The 5148-nt window shown below is 32.1% G+C and overlaps 1 non-coding gene across 1 annotated transcript; it reads left to right on the plus strand.

The window, feature by feature from the left end:
* Nucleotides 1-4769: 4769 nt before the first annotated feature.
* LOC119044032 (U6 spliceosomal RNA) lies at nt 4770-4881 on the plus strand. Its single transcript, XR_005081535.2, has one exon. It is a non-coding gene; the product is annotated as a U6 spliceosomal RNA (small nuclear RNA).
* Nucleotides 4882-5148: the final 267 nt, after the last annotated feature.

Genomic DNA, 5148 nt, shown 5'->3' on the forward strand with positions numbered 1-5148 from the left:
ACAGTTTAAGGAAATACAATGGAACAAAGGCAGTCTTTTCAACAAATGATGCTGGAAAAACAAGATATACGATTAAAAAATAACAATTCTAGACACAGACTTAATACCTCTCTCAAAAAGGGACTCAAAATGGATCACAGACCAAAATATAAAATGCAAAACTATAAACTTCTAGAGGATAATATAAGAGAAAATGTAAATGTCCTTGGGTTTAGCTATGCCTTTTTAAGAAAAAAAAATATACCAAAGACATAATCCATAAACAAACAATCCATAAACTGAATTTCATTAATATTAAAAATTCTGCACTGCAAGTGACCCTGTCAAGAAAATGAAAAGACAACCCACAGACTAGGAGGAAATATTTTCAAGAGTTACTTCTGATAAAAGTTGGTTAACCAAAATATACAAAAAACTCTTAAGAGTCAACAATAAGAAAATGAACAACCTGATTTAAAAAATGTATCAAAGCACTTAACACATACCTCATTGAAAACAATATACAGGTGCCAGATAAGCATATGAAAAGATTCTAAATATCCTGTGTCTGCAGGGAAATGCAAAGTAAAACAAAAATAAGTACCACTACACACCCATTAGAAAGGCCAAAAGGCAGAGTACTAACAGCATAGAATGCCTGCAACACTCAATGCGCAGAAGAGGAACTCTCATTCATTGTTAGTGAGAATATAAACTGCTGCAGTCACTATGGGAGACAGTTTGCAGTTTCTTACAAACTAAATACAAACTCAGTAGCTGAATAGTATTCCATGTGCATATGTACCACATCTTCTTTACCTAATCCTCTATTGAAGGACACTTTCTATGACTAGCTTGTTTCGCTTAGCATGATTTTTTGTAGGCCCATCCATGCTTTTTCTATATTATTATCTATCTCTATTTTATTTAAGAAGTTGTTGCTCAAAGGTTTATAATATGCATCTTTAATTTATCACAGTATATACTTTCCAGTAATATTATACTAATTCAGGTATTACATAAGAAGCTTACAACATTATAACATTATACTTCCCCTTTCCTTTTCTGCACTATGTAAAGTAATGCAATTAAGCATATGCCAATATACTGGGTGGGCCCAAAGTAGCTTTACAGTTGTAAACATGCAAAGCAAGATTTTTTTCTTGTATTATTAATTATTGTATTATTTTCCATTCAAATTGTATGGAAAATACAGTTTTGCCCTACCCTGTAAGTGAAGAACACTTTTGCTTGCAAAAACAGAATCTCTTTTTGAAATAGTCTGGGTCTCCATCAGTAAAAATAACCTTATCTCCAAAAGTAAGAAAAGGGAAAAAATATATTGAAAATGTGCATTATTTAAGACTATGTATGTTTTACAGTGAAAAATAATCTTTATATTTCTAAACAAAACTTATTTTTTCATTTATTTACACATGTGTATTAAATGTGACCAAGAGATTGTAGAAGATGTGAAGATGAGTCAAATATAAACCCTGCCTTCAAATAAATTATATAATATTACAAGTGAGAAAAGACAAAAGACATGACATGATTATAGCTATGCTATAAGTCAGCATTTAAATGTTCTCAAAAAGAGGTACAAAATGCTATAGTAACTTAAGTCAAGAAGGACAATTGAGACATAGAGTAGGGGGATCATTGAGTTGCCTTAGGGAACTACTAATATTTTTAATCACATGAATAGTATTAGAATTTTGTCTAAAATATAAAACTTATAAATGTTGACTCAGAGAGATCATTTAGGGGCTTCAGTAATCCAGAGAAGAGCTGATGGAGAACTGAACTGAGACGGCAAAGTGAACAGGACAAAAACCTAAGGGGTTAAGCAATTTATTTGATGAGAAAAATAGTAGAAAATGATAATAACTTAATATAACTTGAAATAATGAGAGAATAAAATTTTCATAGAAAGATGACAGTGGGAACTATGAGCTTTGACTCTTTTCAGATGCCACTAAGGTATCCATACAAATGTTGATTAGGTGCAGTTGAATATGCAGAATTGAATATTGGAGAAAGTTGGGATTTCATATATAATTTTATGTAGAGATCTGTATAGAAATGATAGCTGAGTTTGTTGAATGGGATGCAGTATTTAATGGAGAAAGTGTAAGAAGTGGGTCAATGCAAACTTTCATGATGGGAACCAATGACTTTAGAATGCAAAAACCAAAAGAGCAGCTTAAGGAAAAAGGCATGTGAGCAATAATTGGAGATCTGAGACAATATCCAGGATAGTAATTTTAAAGAAAGTTTAACAAAACAGAGCTAAAGGAAGAAAAAGTCTCTAAGAGTAACAAAGTCCAGAATGAGGATTAAGAAAAATCCTTGCTCCAGAGACTTAGTCACCATCTGTGCACATTAGAGCAATATCAGAGTATTTGAGGAAGTCAAAATGCCATGTTCAAAAATGAGACAATCTATAAACATAGAATGATTTTAAAGAATTCTAGTAAGCAAAAAAATGTAAGAAAGAAACAAAAAGATAGAACTGTAAGCTGAACCAGAATTGGTAATCAGGCAAAAGAAAAAAAAAGAAATATTGATAAATGGGGAGAACACCCAAGATTAGACAGCATACAAGTAATTGGCATTCTATTTGGAATAAAAATTGAGATATAGCTTTCATAAACATCAACCTACTTGAAGCTTTGTGCTAACTCTTGCACTGTAAACAAAAATACTAGAATTATTCTTTACCAAAGACAACTAAATACCAAATTGCTCATTTTGCTAAAGTCATTCTAAAGCTTCTTGCTTTCTAACCCAAGATGTTTATATCCCCACCTCATTCAAAATAAATTTCTTCTATTTTAAATAATTGTTTTTCTCTTATGAAAATGAAGTTATCTTGAAAATAAAAAGAACTACAATAAAAAGTTAAATTTTTCTATTTTTAGAAAAAAATTAATTTGATGGAATATTGCATCTTCATTTGATGAACTATACAAATTTTTTTCCTGTGAAAACTTAGACGTAAACTTAAATTTTACATTTTACAAGAAATGAAAAAAATGTGCATTAAGCCTTCTGAACAAACACCAGAAATAGTTAACCTGCTGAACCTGTGAATAAACATTTCTTTGGTAGCACATGGTGGTATTCACACAACAATTGGGTTCCAAAATATGTTTCTTCAATGTTATGTAAAAACATTCAGTTTGTGTAATGAACAACAATAATGCTAGTAATCAAAGAAAATCAGGATTGTCAACAATGAGAAATAATGTCTCCTAGCAACCAAGTTTCAATTACTCTTTGTTTGATAACAACTGCTGAGATATTTTATGCTGGTCTCTTTATTCCAGAGAGCATTGCATTATCAAAGACCATAAGAAAGAGCTCCTGATTTAACCAGCTCTGGTTTCCAATCACACATCTTGCAATTAATTTTATTAGTGTTTTAGACCTAATTTACTCTGAGTAAGCTATAACTATGATTTGTTATTGTCATGCTCTAAAAGAAATTGTAATGTGGCATAATTATTTGTTTAAATAATGGAATCTTTGGCATACAATGATACTCCAACAAAGTAAAGATTTATTGCCATTAATAATAAGATTAAACAAAATCATACCATGGAATAGATCCCAGGAGGACCCTTCAGCTATTTTAGTTGAACTAGAAATAATACTGCTAATTAAGATATAACACCAACTGTCATAGCAATGGTTACAAAGACCATTTACTTGTGCCTAATAAAAATCCTCTGTTCCCGACATGGATACAATATAAAAGTATACCCATAATTGAAATCAGTCTGCATTGTGAATGTTGCATATCAAACTTTAGAAATAATTTCATTCAAGGAATATGTACTAATCCCTTTATGACATTTGAATTGAGGAAATGATTGTTGAAACCAAGCTGTTCTGAAGATTTTTCCTTCAAATTTGGTGGGTGGGACTTTTACCTCTTAATCTTTACATGGAGGCAGTTCAGAAGACTGAGCAGCCCAGAACCTCAGTGTGGAAGTAGGACTATGGCTGCCTTGCTGCTGCCACAGCAATTACTTCTCTCATTATTGGGATTCAGCAGTCTACATCACCTGAGCCTATTGAATGGAAGAGGCTCATGGAAAACAGAGCCCCCCTCCACTCACACACATGGACACACAAACCACTAGCAGCCAAAGTGATAAGTGAAGTACATATTAAAGTAATCAAAGCTACAGTTGTGCAGCCAATCAAACATTATTTTCAAACTGGTTATTTGGAGACATACTTCTGTTTCATAATACCTCACTTTTTACTTAGTGAGGTATTGGTACTGTGTACTAAGGGATAATGTTCTAGAATTGACTCTGCAGCAATGCAAACCTGTTTAAATTAGCTTTGCAGCTGGAAATATTTTAGATAAGCTATTTGCCTATTTGTTTTCTTGTTTAGTTAAAGGTGAGGAATGAGTGATCTGATTTAAATTGACCTCAATAAATGAAAGTATGTCAATGAATAAAACCGTCAGACTATATGTAATGGTTTCTAATTAAATGTTTCTTTAATTTCTTCTCATAATTATAAGAAATGTATAAGACTTTCTTTTTTTCTTTCTGTAATTTCTCCCTTGACTAGAAATAGCAAAACCTCTACTTTTGGTACTCTTATGAATATAAATATGCTCATCCATATCTTAATAATATTGGTGGTTTTTTGGGTATTACTTACCTAAGAGGAGCACCAAATCATAGATCTTAGGACAGTACTTTAGCCTACTTCTAGCACAAAGTTGCACATTTAATCTTTCCAAGACAGAACTATCGCATAGAGTGCTTGCTTCAGCGGCACATATACTAAAATTGGAATGATACAGAGAAGATCAGTATGGCCCCTGCACAAGAACTATTGCATAGAAAGAGGCCCATAAGCACACAAATAATTGAGGCTAACTATAGACAATGATGAGATTGTTCCTGTGCCAGGAAGCCCACTGACTGTCTTTGAAGTCACTACTGTGGAATATATTGAACAATATAACAAGGAGTACATGCTTTCAAAACAAATACATTTTCCGGCAAACAAAATTATATTTCTGTATTTAATAAAGAAGATTTAATTAATCTGAAAAAACAAGGGTTTCAATTTTTTTTAAAAGCCATTTTCAGAAGAAAGGCATAATTTTCCATGTTGGTCCACATGCCATTGCTG

This window comes from Artibeus jamaicensis, unplaced genomic scaffold (assembly GCF_021234435.1).
Source record: "Artibeus jamaicensis isolate MK-2021 breed Jamaican fruit bat unplaced genomic scaffold, CSHL_Jam_final contig_402, whole genome shotgun sequence".
Lineage (NCBI taxonomy): Eukaryota > Metazoa > Chordata > Mammalia > Chiroptera > Phyllostomidae > Artibeus > Artibeus jamaicensis.